General features: G+C 37.9%; 1 protein-coding gene across 6 annotated transcripts in view; it reads left to right on the top strand.

Annotated features, from left to right (window-relative positions):
- LOC107654440 (calmodulin-binding transcription activator 1-like) overlaps positions 1-22,090 on the top strand; it is a 313,692-nt gene that overhangs the window by 69,299 nt on the left and 222,303 nt on the right. Inside the window, exon 2 of one of the 6 annotated variants that reach the window (XM_016441503.1) lies at positions 4,072-4,151. The exons of the other annotated variants lie outside the window; for them this stretch is intronic. The gene's annotated coding sequence lies outside the window, so the exon portion shown is untranslated. The remainder of the gene's footprint in view (positions 1-4,071; positions 4,152-22,090) is intronic. 6 annotated transcript variants of the gene reach the window in all.

Here is a 22,090-nt window from a genome sequence, read left to right as displayed (position 1 = left end):
TGTTAAAAACAAAACATTAGGCCTATTTATGCATCTGTAACTGCAGTTTAAATGCATCCATGTCCCCTCTGAGATACATAAACTGTAGGCTAAATGCTATTTCAGATGCAGATTCCAGAAATGTTTTCTTATGTTGGAATGAAAGACACTAAGTACCGGATGAAGTGCTTCTTATTCTTACCCAAAAATACAAAATTAAAGAAAGAGTTAAAACTGAACACACTCTTGCTACTCAAGCTGTGTATGACATTTTTTAATATATATTTATTTGCTTCTTTTCCATTTTGCATTTACTTGTACTTTTACTTTCAATACTTAAGTATGTTTAAGATTAAAAAAATACTTTTCGTACTTAAGTACAAAAAATATCACATACTTTAAGACTTTTACTCAAGTAATATTCTAAACGGTGACTTCAACTTCTACCAAAGTCATTTTCTAGTAAGATATCTGTACTTTTACTGGCTTTCAGCTTTCAGGTACTTTATACACCACTGACTATAACGATAACGATACAGAGGAACGATATCATACTTTCAAAATTCAAAATGATTTTTTCCAGCTGATGAATGATAAAACACTGACAGCCAATCAGAATCCATCCTGCTGTAACGAGCTCAAGAATTTAAAGCGGCAGACGCATATGCGCTTAGAATAAACAGACGATATCGTCCGCTGGTGTGGATGCTAATATCGTTATTTTTATAGTTATCGTTCTTGGTGTGAACGGGGCTTAAGAGCCTGACCTGAAGTGGGTGTCCTAAGTGACAGGTTGCTCCATCCCCCACCAGCGACAAACGTGAAGCCACATCACTTCAAATCCCCACTCACATGGTTTTAGGATTTAGGGCTCTTTTATATCCTTATAAAAATAACAGTACTTCCTCCAAGAGCAGGAATATTGACAGAGCTTCAAAATCCATCTTTTATAGCACTACTATTGTGCGGGAATTGCCTTCTACTGTATTTGGCGCTGTTGGAGTATTGTAGTTGCTCTGAGTTGACAGCCAAGTTATATTATTGTGTACTTATTATTAAGCTATATTATTGGGTACAGGTTGAGTTCAAACACAATTGCTTTCTAACATCTGTGGTCATTGTGGGACTAAAACAGACACCCTTTTGCCCAGAATATAGACTCAGGAGGACTTGACTGTTGAATTTAAAGACTCCCCTGCTGAAATGGTCCGGTAGCATGCTAGTCATGATAGTTAAAGCATCTTAGGTCCTGGTAAACTATAATCTATAGATCACAACAGTGGCCATCCACTTTTTAGCGGCTTTGGTTCCGGATATAATTTTCCCATTTAAATTTTCATTTAAGAGTTAAAAGCAATTAACTAAACCATCCACATTACATTTATTGGAAAATATGCATTCAAATATTTAAACCGTTTGAGAGCATATAGGGATTATGTCATCCGCAGTGCTTCACGGGATTGGATGGGCAATTAAAAGAGCTCTTGGCTTGATTTGCTTGTTTCGATTCTCTGATTGGTGGAGGTTTCTGTGCAGAATCATGGGTAAAGTAGTTTTTCACCAAAAATTCCAATGTTAAACGTGATTATTTAAAAAATAATTTGAAATGCTGGCTGATTGCTTCAAAAGAAGCATCAATTAACAACCTCACAGCTCACAGTTGGTCTGTCTTTAAAAGTTTAGTGTTTGTTTACTTCCGGATCCCGACTATTTCAAAGGTCACTCACCTCTTGATGGCCATATTGAGCATGCGGATCACTTTTGAGAGCCAAACCCCTGACCCTTTGAAATCCATCTCAGTGGCAGACACATGTCCAGTCAAGATGGGTCATCCATTGCCATCTTGACCTACAGATCTTGCTGTCACTCCCCAAGGCGATTTGCATTCTCTAAGACAGGTCACGCCATTGGGAAGATATGCCAAAATGCCTTGGGATTTTTGGCCCCTTTTTTTATGCCTGACACTTCGATCCCTTCTGCTAAAACACCTTTAACTCTCTCAGTTAAAGTCAAGCACTTCTGGGTAAAAGAGAGGCATGCACTGTCAAACCACAAAGATAAACCTAGCAAACATGCTTAATTATCCAGCGCTTCCCCACAACGGCTGTGTTCAAAGTGCACATCCGGGGGAGTTTAGGGAGGGAATGAATAAATCTAGATTCAGTGTCGTACAGAAGTAACAAGTATTGATGAGCTATTCAGAGTGTATTTCCCAAAGGACGGGTAATTGCGCCTCGTGTGCTCTTGTACTTGAGAAACTGCATGGGCTAAAATGAGCTCCTCACGTGACGTCACGTGAAAGGCCCGTGCTGATGAATGTTCATGTCTTCTCTGATCCGGAGTCCGTGTTTGTAAAAGTCACCCTAATACAATCTCGGAGATTGGTCGGAGGGTAAGTGGGAGAGTAATTTGAGCATATACACCATTGAAGAGCAGCTCGCTGGAGGGAAGTTGCTCCCATCAGGCCAACATAAGCACTTGCATTCTCACCGTGCTTTCATTTTCATGCTTTCTAACCACCTTTATGGCGCTTCTTAAATTACTGTATGCATGCATTTGATTCTAATGAACACTGTTGCGGTAATGAAATGAATAGTAGTAGGCAGGGCGGCCCGGATGATTCAGCAATTCTTATGTAAGTGAAGTACGAAACACATTTCCTTATTGCTTTAATTTTGTGTACTCTGCTGATCTTTTATTTTCGCAGTTGCTGCGAGGTGGAAAACTATCTCAAGGACACCTGCTAATCTTGCTGTTGCTTATGTTTTAGTCGCCGGATCTGAGCACATGGAATAATTCCCTCATCATGATTGTTTCCGTGCTTATTTACGACGAAGCGGGCTATTACTGTGCAGAACCTTTTCTGTTCACAATCATTAGGTGCGGGAAAATGAGATTCCTGAATCATTAGATGAGGGGGGATTTTTGTTGAAGGGCCAAGAACAATAGACTGCCTTTGTTAGCACTTCTGTTTGGGTGTAAGAAACCATCACAATTACGCACACCGAAACCGTTGTAATTATGCCGAGAGCATTCGTCTTTTTTCTTCCCATTAAAGCTTCTCCGCATATCGACGAGGAACACTTCTAGTCCACTGAACGGGAGACATTACTGGAGCTGTTTTTCATCCGGCTCGCCCTGTAAACACTATCTCATTTTGCTGATGGCTTTTCGCTGGTGACAAAACGTTGTCTGAAAAAAGACAGGGCGAAAAATGCCAGCAAGCAGTCTTGGGTCATTTTATTGTTCTTTCGCAGTTGCCGTGTGCTTCAGGACTGGTAAACGTAAGAGCGGCGCTCAGGCTAATCGTATTTTAGCTGCCACAAGGGTTCATTAGCATGCGACTCCATGCCGGCTCTGGAATCAAAGGCCTGACCGTGTCCAGGAGTTGGGCTAGCTGCGCTCTTAACACACGGTCGGTTTGTTGTTTCCGTCATGGTTGCAAATAAATGGCTTGATGCTAATCTACACGGGAAGATAAGAACACAGCTACAATTAAAAACACATTAAAATGAAAAATAATCGCATGCCCAAAACATTCCAGGCGAGTTCAATAATTACATCAAGCAGCGTATTCCCTGTTTGAAGAGCAATTTCTGATTAGACTTGAACGTAGTTTATGTTAATTTCATTATGTTAGAACATTGTGGGGGGAAAAAAAGGCACAGGAAAAATGGCTTATCCATGCGATAAGTAACTTTTAATGTTCTCAGTGGGTTTAAGATGAAAAACAAAGAGTCGTTTCTTACAGTAAATCTCAAAGGTCATTTATAATGGGCTAGCGGAGCATGTGTAGCACGGGAAGGACAAAAGCGGGAAACGTGCATAAATTGACCAGAGCGCTTGTGTTCATAAAGCAGCCAATTTAAATGTAGTGTTCAGCTAATGAGGCCGCTTTCCCTTTTGAGCACCGAGTACTTCCCTCCCTAACTGACCTATTGTTGACAATGTTTGTTTGTTATCTTGCTGTGCTAATGACAACTAATCTCAGTTGTAGGCCTGCTCCTTCTGGACTGTATGCTTTCATAAAGCTGTCTTTGGCCAGTGTGATGGCTCATTCATTCATTTTCCCTGTACTTTTGTTTCCTTCAGAGACGACAGAGCATCTGCCATTGTGGTTTCCCAGTTTTTTTGAACTCGTCATCTGAACCTTGACCTCCATCATAACCTTGGTAACCATTTCATCTTTTATTTCTCCCATCATTATTTCCTTGTTATTATAATTTTCCCTGTTATGTTTGCTTTAGTTAGTCAAGTGCATCTGTATGGAGACTTGTTTCCACCATGGGATAACAAATGTAATTGTGAGATGATAAAGTAGATAAAGTCAGAATAGTGAGATAAAAAGTAGTAATTCTGAGTTTATATCTCACAATTCTTACTATTTTTCTTGCAATTCTTAGTTTATATATCACAATTCTGACTTTTTTTCTTTCAGTTCTGAGTTTATATCTCTCAATTCTGACGTTTTATCTCACCGTTCTAATTTTATATATCAATTTTGACTTTTTACTTGCAGAAAAAAAAACCTCAGAATTGTGAGATAAAAAAATTAGCTTTTTATTTTTTTGTCATGTGGTGGAAACTAGCTTCCATACATCAGTGTGGTTTATTTATTTGTCAATATTTACACTTTCTCTCCCAATCTCCCCAAAGTTATAGAAGGAATGTTATCCTTTTATATATATATATATATATATATATATATATATATATTCTGTTTATTTTTCAGACATATTCTCTTTGATGGAATTTGTGAGTTATGTGAATTTGCTTTTTTTTTTCTCCCCTCAGTGAATTGATACTAGCTTTCAGCTGATTGATGGGCCTATATTTTCCTTTTTTTTTTGTCATTAGTTTCAGTTCCAAAATAATTTCACTTCAATTTGATTATTTAGACCACTTATTGATACCATGTAAATTAATACGGCTGAGCTGAATTGTAGTAAAAGCTGACTAGAGCGGTTGGTCTATCCTTGTCATCAAGACTTTGATGGCAGAAATTGTCTCTCCTGCTTAACAGATGACAGAGGAATCAACTGCTCATCTTATAGTTTATTCATTCCTGACCATATCCCAATCCTAAATCATCCAGATAACAAGCCAGCATCCAACTCACACTGAAGTGAACGGGTAAACACACACACAGGGCTGTGACAGCTGACCTTAATAAGCCCTCGTTGGGTCTGACCTCCTCATCCAGGCCTGTCCTATGAACACAATCAGGACGGCGATCCAGACGGCTGTTTTTTTTTTTATCTGCTCTGAGCTCTGCCGTCACGTACATGAGGCCAGCGTGACAGGTGCACTATGATGTGAACAGCATTCAAGGACGGCTCATCAGTATGACAGCTAGTGTGTCATCTTTTGTGAGTGTTCAGGAAGCCAGAGAAGGTTTGGTGCAGTAGTTTTGGCGGTGCAACACCATTTTGTCATGATGCTAAGCTCTGCATTAGTTAAGGAAAATGAAGTGTCAGGTACAGTATAGGCAGGCCGCAGTGCTTTACCGACTTTATTAAGCCACGAGTATCTTGTATTATAAACCTACTGATGCCATTCACCATCAAGTTTAATTAAGAAAAGTTAATTGCAAAATTTAAATCAGTGGAGTCCTAAATTATGCGTTCCGACATCACTAATTATTGCTAATTATGTTTTGTACACAGTTTATCAGAGTTTCTGGGTATGAATGGACAGTTTGATATTCAATCAGCAATCAGATGGATTTCAGTAGATTTATTTATTATTGTATGCTCATGGTTGAATCAGTCAAAAACATTTTGTGGGACATATTCCATCATAAAATCAAAAGAAAGAAAGAAAATTAAATATTTTTCAAAAATCGTGAAAAATTATTATATTAGTTAAACACTTAAACAACTTTGCCAAATCAAGTATTTATAAATAATCATGTTTTTTTTTAAATTCTTTAATTAAATTGTGAGTTTATATCTTACAATTTGGACTTTTTCCCTGCACAATTCTGAGAAGAAAATATTGTGAAATATTAAAAAAGTCACAATTACAAAATTTTTCAGTGGCAGACTTGGCCCTTCTTGCAAAAAAATTATTTATTTTTTCCCCTTTTAGTTTTGTTGTGAAATAAGGCATGTTTTCATGTGTTTTTATGTTTTTTTTTATCTTATGTAAATATGTCCAAAACTGATGGTAAACCTTGGTAGTCCAGCATTTTGGGAAATATCCTCGCTGCAGAATAATGCTGCATGTAGAAAACAACGCAGAAAGCCGCTCCATAATATGAGGGGTTGATGTTGAAATGCCTCAGCAGTTTTCAATTTCCAACAACACCTAGAAACAGCCAAGACCCCGAGCCAGCTATTATTTCCCACACAATCATCAGCCCCATACAAACCCTCTCCTGTGACAATTTTCAAAGCCTCTCCAATATCACTGTGCCGTGCACCTACTTACAATTGCCATCAATTAGATTTGTGTATTAATGTTCTGCTTTGCGGCAATGCTACGACGCAGCATAAAGATGCTGTCACTCGAAGGTGCATCGCTTGTTTGTGAGATAAGGTAAAACAAATTGCCCCATTGTTTTATGCCGCAGTACCGGTGCAGATAGGTTTCAAATAGAGCCTGTCACAAAGCAAACAGCAGGCGTTTTGAACAATAGATCAGAGAGATTCGTCTAAGCTGCACACAGGGGTCGGATCCTTCATAATCCACCTCGACCTCTGACGCTTTCCTCGTGGACACTTAGTCTTTTGAGGCTGTATTCATATAACCTTGCTGTACAGCTAAGCCGTTTGGTCAGACTGACCCATATGACTGATATCCTCTTTTCAATGTATACGTCCCATCGGACCGGGGCCCTCCTGTGTACGGAGCTACAGATAGAGGTCAGATAGTTTTGATTACAATGCCCTGCTCTGTTCACGATACTATCTGCCTTTTACCTGAGAGGAAGCTCTTTCCGCATCTTTCATCTTTGTTCTTTGAGTAGCTCTAGTACAGGTGCACCTACTTACAATTGCCATCAATTAGATTTGTGTATTAATGTTCTGCTTTGCGGCAATGCTACGACGCAGCATAAAGATGCTGTCACTCGAAGGTGCATCGCTTGTTTGTGAGATAAGGTAAAACAAATTGCCCCATTGTTTTATGCCGCAGTACCGGTGCAGATAGGTTTCAAATAGAGCCTGTCACAAAGCAAACAGCAGGCGTTTTGAACAATAGATCAGAGAGATTCGTCTAAGCTGCACACAGGGGTCGGATCCTTCATAATCCACCTCGACCTCTGACGCTTTCCTCGTGGACACTTAGTCTTTTGAGGCTGTATTCATATAACCTTGCTGTACAGCTAAGCCGTTAGGTCAGACTGACCCATATGACTGATATCCTCTTTTCAATGTATACGTCCCATCGGAACGGGGCCCTCCTGTGTACGGAGCTACAGATAGAGGTCAGATAGTTTTGATTACAATGCCCTGCTCTGTTCACGATACTATCTGCCTTTTACCTGAGAGGAAGCTCTTTCCGCATCTTTCATCTTTGTTCTTTGAGTAGGAGTTGAATTACTGAAATAAATGAACTTTTCCACGACATTCTAATTTATTGAGATGCACCTGTAAATAGTACACATTGTGTTTGTTCTCTCTCCGGGGGAAGATGGATTTAATAAATCGTTGTGATATACTTCTTGTCTTATCATTACCTCACTCAACCTTTTAGCAGGAAAGCAAAAGCATATAAATAAGCCAGAGTCAATAACAGCACATCACAAGTGTTTGTCTCTGCGGCGGTAGCAGAGGTTTGCTTGCTCTGACCTTGTTCAGAGACATGCCAAACTATAATATGCTTCTCGTGCACTCATTCAGGTTTAGTACAAGCTGTACCGATGTGGTGCTGTGTTATGAACAATTCAGTCTGCCCACTGTAGACCCACAAAGTGATCCCATTGGCTGAAAGGACTTTGAATGGGAACTCCATTCAGTGCCTGATTAATTGATATGCTCCAAAATATTTTAATACAAAACTTTACAAGTATATTATATATTTAATATATATAACATTTAGTTCACATAGAAAATATCTCAAATTATGAGATGTATAATGAAATAATAATAATTTATATTATTATTATTATATTATGTTTTATATAGGGCCTTTCAAGATTAAATTATTCAAAATTAATGATCTTTTTAACATATTATTGTATGTAACCATTGTATGCTTTTCTTTGCTTAATTAAGCTACCTACAAGGTGATTAGCCTGCTAGAATCGCCTGTGCTCAAATAAAATTGCCTATAGTGCAAATGAAAATGTAAAACTATATGTTTTTATGCGCATTATATATGTTTTGTTTGATAAGGTATTATACGTTATTACGTCTACTGCCTACACTAGAAACTGAAATGACAAACTTTTATTTTCATGCAGGAAAGCACATTGTAGTATAGTTTTACTAGTTTTTGAAATTCAGTTCAAGCATATAATTGTTTAATCGAGTCACGTGAGATGATGTATGCATATGCGTAGTCATAACCAGTTTTGTTGGGCAGCAAAGCTGGAATAAATCAAATATTAGCGTGAGGTCCCTTGTGATGTGATAAGATCGCCTCTCATGAAGCGACTTCGACTTCATCCCCCGCCAAACAGAAACGCGTGTCAGGTCTGCCTCGCTCGCCACAGCTCAGCAACTTTGCCGAATATGAAATATTTATTTTGCGGTTGGGAAAAAAAAACAAGTGACGGTTGTGAGAACCATCATAAATACTATGCACATCAAAGATGCTCTTTGCTTTTAAAGCTCAAGTAATCTTTACAAACCCCGGTATAATAACGGGGTTTTAATAACAGAAGCTGCCCGACAAGAGAATCCTTGCTCATTAAACATGCCTTTTGTGACAAAAGATGTCAGAAATCGAGGTTTGATGTAATCCTAAAGCTCCTAAATGACTCTTATGACAGTAAACCTGGCCATCTGTGTCCAACATGTGTTCGTTTCCCCTCAGGCGGCGTGCTAAGATGCCAGAAGGCTGTAAAGAATATGTATTTGCATGGGTATCCGTCTCCAAGCTTCACGCTGACGCCTCTTGTGGAGATACAGAGTTTCCTCCGTTTGCTTTGTCAGACTCCATTGTAATTCCAAACCAGGTACAGGGAGGAAGGGAGCTTTAAACATTAAATCAATGAGGACTACGGACACCAATCTATGGAAAAAAAGAGGGGGGCGGGGGGGGAATCAAAATTTGAGGCAGTTGCGCAGGGACCATCTCATTTAGCCGGAGCTCAGAGGCATGCCAAGATTAATATACCTCGCTTATTTGGTTGTATATTGCATATTCCTCCATGACTCAAGTCTGTCTGGGCCGGCGGGTCCCACAGTAGCACAGATCATTTTTAAAGCGCTTCATTATTTCACCAACCAGTCTCTCTCTCTCTGTCTCTCTCTCTCTACCAGGTCTCTCCATTGATTTAATTAGTGTGCAGAGAGAAACTGTGCATTTGAGATGTTCCGTGATCTCTATTATGTATGCTGGAGCATCATTTGGTAATCTGCACCATGTCGGCTTTCTTTATTGGCCGGCGGTGAAGTGGACTCCCGAGGAGTACGTTGTCTGATGGCCACCATGACCATGATAAAGTATTGGTAGGCTTTAGAGTCCTTGCTTTTCATTTTTATTTTATTTATTAATTTGCATGTGTGAGTGTGTAGTATGGTCTGCGTTTCCTCTGGACCGGTTGGAGATTCGGATAAATTCCAAGATTCCGAGGATGGACCCTTGAGGAACACCGTTGCACAGAGAAAGTGATTAATGCACATGACTTACCTACACTTTATTAATACTTAACACTTCATCATGTTTCAGCAAAAATTTGCTGACTTGCAGTGATTAGTGCTTTTATTTTCCACTGCAGATATATTCACAAGAACAGCTTTGAGCCAGAACACATGTAAGTCCATGATTTGGTCAAGAAGGGGAGCAATGCTAAGCGAGTTTTCCAGGCTGAACGGGTGTAGCATCTGTCTGTATTGCGTTCTGGCAGAGTTTCTGAGATGAAATGAAATGATCTAATCAGTTTGTGCCATGCTTAATTTAATCTCCCCACTGCCGCGCTATCGATTTGAGTTTTGACTCCTGATTTGTGAAAAGCAGAAGAATAATGTCATATAGTAATGAGGTCATGTTATTAAACGGGAGCGGCTACTGAAATGTTCTTACAAGTTTTTTTTTTTTTTTTTTTTTTTAATCAGTGAGATGATATTTTACAAAACTTTAAGCTAATTAAGACTGGTCTTAACAGAAAGCACATAGGAATCAGACATTGTTTTAATATAGTTAATAAGATAGTTATTCTTTTATTTGGGTTGTAACTAAAAATGATGTACGCTACTGTTCAAAAGTTTTATAATATATAAAGAAATTAATGTTTTTATTCAGCAAGGATGCATTGAATTGATCGGTTTCCACAAAAAGATTGAGCAGCACAGCTGTTTTCAAATCGGCATATTAGAATGAGGATCATGTGACACTGAAGACTAATAATATTTCAAAATATTATTGTCTTTATGTATTTTTGATCAAATAAATGCAGCCTTGGTGAGCCGGTGAGACTTAAAAAAAAAAAAACGTATTTAAAAACTAATATACCAATTAAACATACCCAATAAAATCCAGAGAGAATTGAAGCAAAGGCTTTGTGCATTAACATCAGAACAAGGAAAGACTTTGTGTTCAGCAGGTCTGTTTTGGCAGTCGAGATGAACAGAGAAACAGACAGAGATGAAGCGGTATGGAGAAGGAGTAGATCTAAAGAGGGGCTGGTGGGCTGCGAGTTAGGTGCCAGACCAATATAAAACCTCATTACTGTGGCGTCATGGAAAATGTGTGCACTTTACACTCCATCTAGCAGCACTTTTGCTGGATAAGCACTGTTCTTATTTGGCCCTTTGTAAAGGCCTGTTTCATTAAGGGTAGTTTTCAGCACCATCCTTTGTCACCAGACACCTGCTGCTGTCACCTCGACACTTTGTCTTTGTCTTGGAAACCCATTCAAGGGCAGAGTGTTCGTCAAAGATGGTTTATTAGATTTATTAGAAGTCGTTAGCATCCAAAACAAATGGAACAAATAGATGTTTTATATTATCAAATATAATAATAATTATTATTTTATTTTATACTTTATGCATTTATAATTTATTTTTTAATTTCATATTTGAGCCTTTTTTACGTTTTTTTTTTTTATTATACAAATTATACGTTTATTTACATACAAAATGTGTATCAGGGGTGATGATGGCTTACAACACACCATACAAAGGAAGCTCATAAGATTTATGGAAAACTACATTCAGCCTGAGTATATTTTTTGTGACTCACATGTTAGAAAAATATGGGTGGATGTATGGATGCATCCAAGGAAATGGGTCATTAGATTAAAAGATATTAGTGTCTCATTTTCATGTCTTTTTTTAAAATGATTTTTATGAGGTGAAGTTTTGTGCTTTTTGTACTTTTCTATGTAATGTTTGGTTGTGTTTTAAAGGTACTGTGATGCAGGAAGCATGGTTCATAGGAATAGGAGTTACGTCAATGTCTTTCTTTTTGGAAATGGAATCTCTCTTTAAAGGCAAAGATTGAAGGCCATAAATGCAGTCAGTGTGAGCCTTGATGGTGTCGTGAAGGAACGGTCAACAGAGTGCAGAAATGATCATTTCACGTCTTCAAAGAAAGGCTCCAAGGAAAATACAAAACTAAAAAAGCAGCAGTCAGTCCTGAATTGCAAATGCGTGTCTGGTGTACGGCGCACACACACACACACACACACACACACACAAGCACAAACAACATTACCAACAAGACATTAAAAAACATGTCCTTGCATAAAATTTGCACCAATAAAAACTGCAGATGCAGAACATGCAGCTGAAAAAAAGGTCAGCGGCATAAACCGGCTGCAATTATAACAATGCCGGCCGAGAAACCAGTGTGCACTTGGCTAATTAGCCAGCAAACAAAGTCTCTCCTGAGTCGTATTTAAAACAGTGTCTGTGTGTACATACTCAAGAGTTTTCTCTGGCTGTACACTGACTGGCAGACTGCTACGCACTTGTCCAGACTGCAGTTGAAAAATACAAATAAATAAAAAGAATAAAAAATTGAGATGATTGTGCCAGCCTCAGGCCTTAAAAGCATCGCGCTGAGTTTGGCAACTGGCACTCAGCGCTGCTCCAATTTTAGATGGAGCTGCTCTTTGCCCTGTCTTTCTGAAGGACATTGGTAACATTGAAGTGTTGGAGAAAGATCTCATGCTGGATGGATTGGTAGGAAACTTATTTTTTATTGAGAAATGCAGTAACCAATGTGCACTTTGCATCAGTGTCATTTTACTATCATAGATATACTGTTATTTTTTTTTTATATTTTGAATAAGATTTTAAATTTTCTGTTTTAATTTTAATTTTAGTAATTTTTTTTGAGGTTTGTTGTGTTTTTGCCAATTTTATTATAAAAAAAAAGTATTTTAGTTATTTATTTATTAGTTGTAGTTTTAGTTATTTTAGTGCTAGTTAAACAATTTTTTTTATAACTTTTAACGTGTTACAATGATTGTTTATATATATATTTAGCACTGGCAACCTTTGCAGATCTATTGGGAATATCTTAACATCTTGTCTTTAATAATATTAGGTTTAATAATACTATGTTTTATAGAAAAATACTCTAGTTTTACATCAGAACATTATTTGCTCATTTTGAATTAGGGGCTGTTCAAATAGGATTTGTTCTCACATTCAGAAACGACTAGACGGAGTGCAGTGAAAGCTGACAACATCATAAATTGTTTTCTTTTTTCTTGGCCAAATGAGTTTGTAGTGTTCAAAAGACCTAGAATAGTCCATACACCAAATTAAAGATGGCGTGGCTGTTGAGATTACGTCTAGCGGGCTTAGTTTTCGCAGATAAAATCCCCGCCTTGGTCATAAATTGTATTACTGGCTCTGGGATGCTGTTCTCTAATTGGATCCTTGTAATTGGGCGAGTGGAGCTAAACAGCCGGATTCCTGTTTGTTTATACCGCTCCCCCATATTAGTAACGTGCTGCGACTCCTCAAACAGGCTGAGGGGTCACTAGCATCTAGCCAAAGGCATAATTAGTCACTCATTCTTAGCATATGCCTCACTAGTAGCCTTGGCCAATTATTCATGATTAACTCGAGTTGCAGTGCGAGCAGCTGATTCATGCCTGCCCACACTGGCTCGCTATCTGAAAGATTCAGAGCAGAGAAGGAAATAAAAATTAAAAAAAACACAAAGCCTATAGTTTTTTGAGGAGATGAAAGAGGAGCCCTCGATGCAAGGGGCATTCAGCCTGCCAAGTGCCTGTCAAGGTTCTCAAGCAACCTGCAAAGTGTGAGAAAATTGGTAAAGAATAAAAAAACCCGCTTTCGGTTCAAGATTCATAGTGTTTGAAAGAAAACTGAGACCCTAATCTGAAAATAAGTGCTAGGAGAGGAAGAGGGGTGAATAAGAAAGACCCCTCGAACACGTTCCGTATTGAATTTTCCCGACTTTGATCCAACTGATAGATATAGTATAATTAAATCTAAATGGATGCCTCACCCTTGGCTTGTCAATAATAGTAGTTCTATTTTTAACATTGCGCTGGGGGGGGAAAATAAAACATGGACAATATGTATTGAAAAGCGTTTGAAACGATAAATGTTGAAGTAGTGAAAAATATGGGGTTTTAATGATTAGCCAGATGCTTAAGGGTTAGAAATGACTACTTAAGACTCAGACGTCAATGTGTTATCAGACCTGGGCTGTAATAAAATCGTGACTTCATTATTGTTATGAGAGCTTGTTCCACTTTCATCATGAGGCTCTAGCTGTGTGCCGTTCTGAATCTCTATTTAACTGACACATTCCTGTAATAGATCAGCTGATGGAGTCAGTTCGAATGTTTAATTGTAATCTGATGTTCTTTATAGCTTTCATATACATATGATATTTTGATGTCTGTACATCTATTACACACCAGAATGGCCTCAGTCTTGAATGCAACTTTGCAGTTGATTACAGGACTATAGAAATACTGGCAGAACCCACTTCTGAGGCTTTTTGACCAGGTTGCTGAGATTCAGAGCATGTCTTCAAGTATCTCAATGGTAATTTCTTTTAAAATATTTAAAATATTTGCTATTATTGCAATAACCTTTATTAAATTAACATTTAATAGCTTTAAATTACTGCATTATTGAAAAACTTCAGGAAGTCTAGAAAGCCTTGAAACTTAAATGGTTATTTAATTTGGCAATTCTCATTCATTTTGATGAAAGATTATGAAAACAATTTTGTTCATTAAAATAATGTGCACTGATGAATTGTTATCAATAAGAACATGTATTAAGAAAGTAACATTGATGTCACCTTTTAAAGCTTAGTATATATATATATACTGTATAAGGTTGTGTATCAGTCGTGTTCAGGTGCTTTTATAAAACCATTGACATGGTCATTTCACAGGAGGCTTTCAGCTTTAGTGATCAGCAGAAAGGTGGTCAGACGCCCCTCTGTGCTCTGGGACAAAGGTCGAGACTTCTTCGCATGCAGAAGAGCCCAAACGGCCATGCATCATTTCCGGGCGATATCCCACATGGTCTGATAATCGGTGCTACTCTATAGGGAAAGAAACGTTCCTGTAACCTTGACAGATTGTAGCACACAACATAAACAGTTTATCTGCTTAATTGTCAATGTGACAATAAAATTTACTTTTATAATACAAATGACTGTTTTTTTCATCAGTGCATTTAAAATGCTGGTTAACAATAGTAGCAAATAGGAATGGATTTGGAAAGTTGGTATTTGTGCAGAGGGTAAACTTGACCTTCAACTTCTATGATCAAAATCCAAAAATGCTGGTTTAGGAAGAAAAAATGTGTCACATTATGAAAGTAAAATATTTCTTTTCTTTAAGTATTGCAAGTATTGTCTTTAAGGCAGTGGGTCATTACACAGCACAGGACATTGGCAATTGACTGCATGCATTTGGCATTTGGCTAATTTCAAATGAAGTTTCAGGTCCAGCGTTGAAAGGAAAAGTGAGACCGTCATTATACAGATGGCGAATTCCAGCCGACAATCATCCATTTTCTCTGTCATTGGTAGAGGAGAAGGGTAGCAAGAGAAAAACAATTGTATTTTGACCTGACACCAACTCCCAGATGAGAGCTGTCATTTCCTTTAAGGTCACGGAGAAATATGGGATGCAGGCAAGTAGTTATTTGAGTTAGGAGATCGAGAGCTCGCTTTTTGTCACCGGCGTCTCTCCAGACACTCCAGCCACGTGTTTCTTCCATGCCCGGTGCCGCCCGGTCCGGGCTGCTCAGGACCCAGCGGGGAATGGTGGCTGTGACACTGACAAAGCTATCTAAGGCTAGCACCATCTGTCATCCCCTCCAGTTTAGCATGAGCTATCGCACAGTCCAAAAGATGTCAGTGAACCTTATCGCCAAGAAAACCTCTCAATAACTTATTCATGATTCGCGAGGCAATCGCCGGGCTGCTGTTTCACTTGGCAAACTAGCCGACATTGACAAAACATTCAAGGAATGCTCGACTCGACCCTGTATCCAAAGTGCTCCGGTTGGTGCCGGATATCCATCTGGTCGAAATTCTCAGCACGCTCCCCTTAGGAGGCTTTCATAGCAGGTGATGGGTTTAAGATTCTTGGCAGGGAAGCATTTTAAGAGCAATAGTGGCTGTCACCAGACAATTTCCCTTGTGGTGGGTCTGCATCTTAAAGCATTAAACCAAATGACTTCTTGGTCTGGTTCAGACAAGCTGTTTGAGCAATGGCACCATTCGAATATTTACACTTTAATATAGCAGCTCGTCTTGAGGTCTGCGCTGACCGTGGGGACGTCCCGCAAATGCTTCTCTCTTTAATGTCCGTGCTCAATTAAAGGCTTGTGATTGAACGAGGCAGCGCGCTGGATACTCGATTGCAATCACATATGCAAAAGCTGTCAGAGATGTGAAGCACTTCCCTCACGCTGTGAATTATATTGTATGCTCTTTGCATTTTATGAGTTCCGTCCCCATAATGCATTGTGCTGTTATAAGTAAATATATCTTGAATGACCTTTCTCTACACTGTAAAATCCAATAGTTTACCTTACTTATCATATTCAATTGATGTTGATTTTCCTAAAATGTTTTTTTATTTTTTTTATTCACCATTATAGTGATTAGCGTTCCCTTTGGTTGGGCATTTGGAACTTTGTTTATGCTACCATAATTATCTTCCTGTTAGTGCAGTAATGTATCGTGAAGGCAGAGTAATTTGGCTTCAAGGGAAGAAAAGTAATAAATAGGTTGCTTTTAGAAGGTGACCTATCTTCTAATTAAATTAATGTGTTATTTTTTTGAGCTTGTATTAGTCAATTAATTTTTGCAAAATTTATTTTTCATAAATACCTTAAGAAGCTTAAAATTGGGTTTATATAATTCTTAAATAGTGTGTGGTAATATGCTAAAGTCACACACAGACTTAAACATTCAGCACGTGAATCACAACAATGGTAACAATTCAATTTCATTTATTTTTATTAATTGTAACAATAACCATTTTATTCGCTCTTTTTGTTGTGCTACTTCTGACACAAGACAGCAAATAAAATTGGCAAATAAAATCAACAACTGTAAAACAAAGCAACTGCATAATTTATTCATGCCGCAATGCACTCTGGGAGTCAGTGAGTAGCTATACTAAGTCATGAGTAAACCTAAATGAAAGGATCAAGTACCCCCTACAGTTCTTTTTTTAGTTACTAGAACTCTCGTGTAAGTAAACTATACTAACTAAGCATTTGTCAGTACAACATACTATTCCTATTTCACTTTACTTAGTTTTTTCAAGGCAATCGGTTTGCATGCTTTTTTTTAAGTAAGCCCAACTAATTAGATTTTACAGTCTACACGTCAGAGTTGGGACCACTGAGAATGCTTATTAGCTCACTCCTTGTGTTTTTTTTGTTTTTTTCCTTTTGCTCTTCGAAAGGTCCCACCAGGGTGAAAGATAGAGAAAATAGATGAGTGCAGAAAAAGAGAGAGACTTCACCAGCTGTGTGCCCCAAACCCATTTAGTTCTAAGACGGTGATAGTTTTTCATAGAATTCCCTGACCTGCCACGGAACTGTCACTTTCCTCTTTAGCTACACAGAATTTGACAGGATGTAGTGATGACTCCTTTTCTCCTGACATAAGTTGTGTGCAGCCCTTATATCCTTAAATGGGCTCACTGTCCTTATTAAGCTAGAAGGCAATTTTGGATTTGGCTTGCGAGTATCGTTTCATTTGTGTATGTCAGAGCTATGTGAAATTCCGAACTGAAGGATTGGTTCCCTTACAAGTAATGAGAGTGAATTTAAATTGAATGGCCCAAACCCCACAGGAAGTTGAACTGAAATGACAGGAAGTTAAATTAACCGAATTGCAATTTGAAGAAATTAATGCATTCTGGGAAATGAAGTGCTTGTCCAGTCTGGTCCATAAAATTTAATAAATAAGATGGGGGAAAAAATTTATATTTCTATAGCTGGAATTTCAAACATTTGTCTGTCTGGCTATTGTAATGCCTATAAATCATACACATTGCATAGCCTTTTAAACTTTTTTGGTTTTGAACAACTTTTGTAGTTACAACAGTTAAATGACTTTTGAATTTCAAATTTCCTACACATAAATTTCATTTGGAATTCCACATCCTGTTTGCTACCTCAATTCAAATTCCAAAGTTGAAGCCAGTTGCATAAACTGCTTAGACTAATCTTACAAGTACAAGATTGTTCAACCTTTTAAAGTCAGTTACGTAAAAGCATAGATTGGTCTAATTTGAATGCAAAATTAAGACTGATTTCCCCTTGGCTAACTGCTAGTCGGACACTAGTTGTTATGTAACTGGCCACTGGTGTACAAACTACAATAGTCACTCTAGAAAATGTTAAGGTTGGCGTAAATATGCATCTTCAGGTCTTCCAGGTTGTTTTGTTGGAGCAGGAAGAGTCAATTCTGAGCTAGTTTTCCAGTTCGGTTCTATACATAAAATGTAGTTAATGTAGTTGTCGCTACTTGAAGTTTTCAGGAGTGAATTCGGTTCTAGAATGCAGCTGTCACTTCCATAAACGACCAAACCGTGTGTTTACAGAACGAGGTGAAGCACTCGTTCTGGAGGAGTGACAACTGTATTTAGTTGCAGTGTGTACGTGACCTGTGAGCGTGTGCAATACTTCAGCGCTGTTTGCTCTACTTCAACTTCCAATTCCCACAGTCCCAGTTTCACTGTGTTCCCGAATCTGCTCTCTGACGCAACGCTCCTCCGTCTGTTGCGGCTGTCTTCTCTTTCTCCCCGTGTCCCAATCCCAGTCCTTCCCAGAGCAACACAATGCGCTATTCTCTTCCATGCTGAGATCACAGCCCTCCCAGCTACAAACCCAACCGCTCCGTATTTCCCTTCCTACCTGTGAAGTGAAGTCCCTCCAATGGCACGGAAGGTAATAGAGAACATCCTTTCTTCCCCTTAGGCCTTTTCTCTGTTCAGTGTCATTGCTGTGAATGTCTTCTGAGAAGCGAAAAACTGTGCTCGGTGTGGTTGAGCATGATACACACGTTGGATGCCTTCCAAATGCGGTGATTAGAAAGAGACATATATTTTTTTTACCAATATTTTTTTTGGTCTTCAACCTAATTGGTTACCAGGTTTTTCTACCAACAAATGGTGCCATTTTTTGGGTCAACCAAATAGCACCCAACAACAGATAAGGAACATATTTAACGTATTGTTTGGATAATTACTTAAAAGCTGTTTGATAAATAATAGCCATTCATTATGAAGCACAAAATGTGTGGCTTAACAAATAGACCCAAAAACAAAGATTAAATAAACTGACAAGCATTCAGATTGAAAAAAAAGTGTATGTTGCACAACAAAATGCAATATAATTTTTAATTAACTTATAGCGTTTTTTATATATATATATATATATATATATATTGTTTTGTCAAGGATATTTTATTATTTTTAATGGTCAATAGGTAATAATAATTATAATAATAATAATGCATATTGTTTTTATTGTGACCTAATGATTAATTAGTTGTTGTGACAAAAAGCAGAAATAAAACTTATTAAATTCGTTTTGCTTTTCAGTTATTGGACTGTTAAACAAGAATAATCTGTATCTGGTCAAAACAGAAATATGTGATTCTGCAGTCGAGGTGCTGAAGGTGAAAGTCGGCACAGGAAGTTTGCACACTTTTTGACTTCGCTCACCTTTTTGTAATGAATAGGATATGATCGTTTGCATGGTCTTGTTGTTTTGCTACTTGATTAGGCTTTGGTGCATTCTCTCATCATCATGTCACATTAACACAGTGTTTAGCTTAATTAGCCTAAGTGTGGGGAGGGGGGTGTTAAAAATGAGTCACCGGTGGGGGAAAAAAATGATGTCCACATTTAGAGACAAGTAATTAAGAAAACACAGAGTTTCAAAAATAGGCTTGAATAAAGTGATTATGGAACTAAATAAGTGCACCTAATTACATGCTCACAAGGTGTTCATGGCAACATAGCGTTGTTATGGAAACACTGAAGTCTGCTCTGTATCCAGGGAAAGAACTGACCCCAGTCTTGTGCTGGAGGGCATTTCCTCATCAACACAGATAGCTGCTGTGTGTGTGGGCATTTGTGTTTACGTTATGGTATTTTTATAACCGTAAAGATGTTTCTTCTAGAATGGATCTCACAAAACCTGTAAGAACATATGTCCAGGTCGTATTTCAGCAAAAAATTGAAGAAAAAAGGTTATTATTTCAAGACCATTCCAATTATTTTACATTGTGGGATTACTTTCATTACTGACAATAAATGTACATTTATAACATTATATTGAATATTAACATTGAAGAATAAATAATTAATAAAATGCATACATGCATACATGGTGTTTGTATGCCATGGTAATATTTGTTCTACTGATTTTATACTTTAAAAAAATAAACTTAATTAAATACATAAATAAACTAACAAAAAAGGTACTAAAGTGATGATAATCTAATAAGAATCACCACTGAGAGATAATTACAAACTCAGAAAAATAAATTGTGCAGATGCATTGCAGTAAAGCAAATTTGTGAAGGCTTAAATGTGCTTAAATGTCAAGACAATGCAAATGCAAAACAAAATCTTAATGGTCTTAAAAATAGTCTTAAAAAGCAAACAGTTTCATGTTATATAACACACTAATTTGAAATTAAATGAACTGGACATATTTTCGAGAGAATCATCCACGAGGAAATGAGAGAAAGAAAAGCTGCGGCTCTAAGTCTTATGTATGCCTACTCGCTCAGATAAATGGATAAAATAGAGAAAAATAGATCAGAGCATAAATTGTTAACGGGGTCTATCAGGGACAGCGAAGCAGTCAAACTGGCCTACTAACAAGCTTTCCCTCACCATTAATTTGCTCTCTCATCTCTTCTTCTTCTTCTCTACTCACCTCCATTATACACGAGTCCTCCTATGAAAAAGTCATCTTGAACCACACCGCCTGCCTTGCAGATTAACTAAAGGCAGCTGTCGTCCATTTCCAAAAATGAATCACTGGAGTGGGGAAAGAGAGTTTGGCAAGCTTACGAGTATGTTAGCTCCAGCGTTGCCTTTATCTGATCTTGCCCTTCATGGAAACAGCCGTATCATTGCTGGATGGACCATGAACCGGTTCTTTTTGGTGAACTAGTTGAACCAGTTCACCAAATCAAACTGAACTCCACTTTCTCACATCATTTTAATTGATAGCTAATTTGCAAAGACATAAAACATGGTCCTATTTTTCGAAGTTGGTTAGATGTTTTTTTCTGAAGAAAATTGTAAATTACTCATAACTTCTTTTTTTTTTAGGTTACAACAAAGCACAGCTGCTTGACACCTCATTTTATTAGAGGTGAACTTTCTAAGCATACGCCTTTTACCGTTCTGCTGACCAAAGCTTGCACTCTCTTGGTCTAATTTCACAGGCCTTTCTCGAAATATCAGTGGAGTGCAATCTCAGCACCTCCAGCAGCATCCACTTCTTGCTCGAGAATAGGAGAGTGTGCTATGAGCCTGGGGAGAACACAGTTCTTAAGAGAGGGGCATTCTGCCCAGTTTTCATTAAACCAGGCACCCATGAAGGGAATTTATGAATGACAATTAAAGACATGCTTCAGCATGTTTTAATGATGGTTTCCTAGCCAAAAGCGGCAGTAGATACAAAGGTTGCTCTTTTAAATGGCCCAATGGAATTGGGCTGAGGGATACAATTTAGTTGACACTTTTTAAACGTGTTTCAGTGATACACAATGTTTTTGTTGTGGTAATTTTTTTAGGCCAGATCTTTGTGATTGCAGAACAAAACCATGATGAATGTTTGTGTGTGTGGGTGTGTGTGTGTGGGTGGGTGTGTGTGTGTGAAATCATTCAAATTAAGTAATTTCAGTGAACTGTGAAATATTTTAAATGAAATCATTCAAAATAAATGGCCTGTACATTTTTATAATTTACCAGTCATTTGCAGGAGGTTAATTTATTTCATATTTTTGTCCACTTTACTGTAGTGTCACTGTATAGTTCAGAAGTATCATAAAGTGAATTTTGCACCATTTCTTAGGCAGCAATTACTGTGCATGTTGTCCTCAACCGGCAAATGGCAATCTCCAGCGGCCTTGATTCTGTGAGGAAACTGCTTAATTCATTAGCCCCCAGATCGTGAGATGAGAAGAGGGGGGTTTTAATTGCTCCTGTGGATATAAACATTTAAGAGGATGCGGCCGTTTGGGTGTCAGGACTATTAAAAGATGTGCTTACTGTGTTTATTCCTGTCAGACTTGAATAGGACTGGGGGTTAGGGGGTACTGGGCTTAATCACGTCCTGCTTTGACTGAATTCAAATGAACATCCTCATTTTTCCAGACATTATCATGCAAATATTTTCAAAATATAGACTGAATGTGTGTGTATTTATATATACATAATAAATATACACAGTACACATAAACATATTATGTAAACAAAAACTTATTTTGGATGCGATTT

This window comes from Sinocyclocheilus anshuiensis, unplaced genomic scaffold (assembly GCF_001515605.1).
Source record: "Sinocyclocheilus anshuiensis isolate Anshui unplaced genomic scaffold, SAMN03320099.WGS_v1.1 scaffold527, whole genome shotgun sequence".
NCBI classification, from domain to species: domain Eukaryota; kingdom Metazoa; phylum Chordata; class Actinopteri; order Cypriniformes; family Cyprinidae; genus Sinocyclocheilus; species Sinocyclocheilus anshuiensis.
This window is presented reverse-complemented; position numbering and strand designations above follow the sequence as displayed.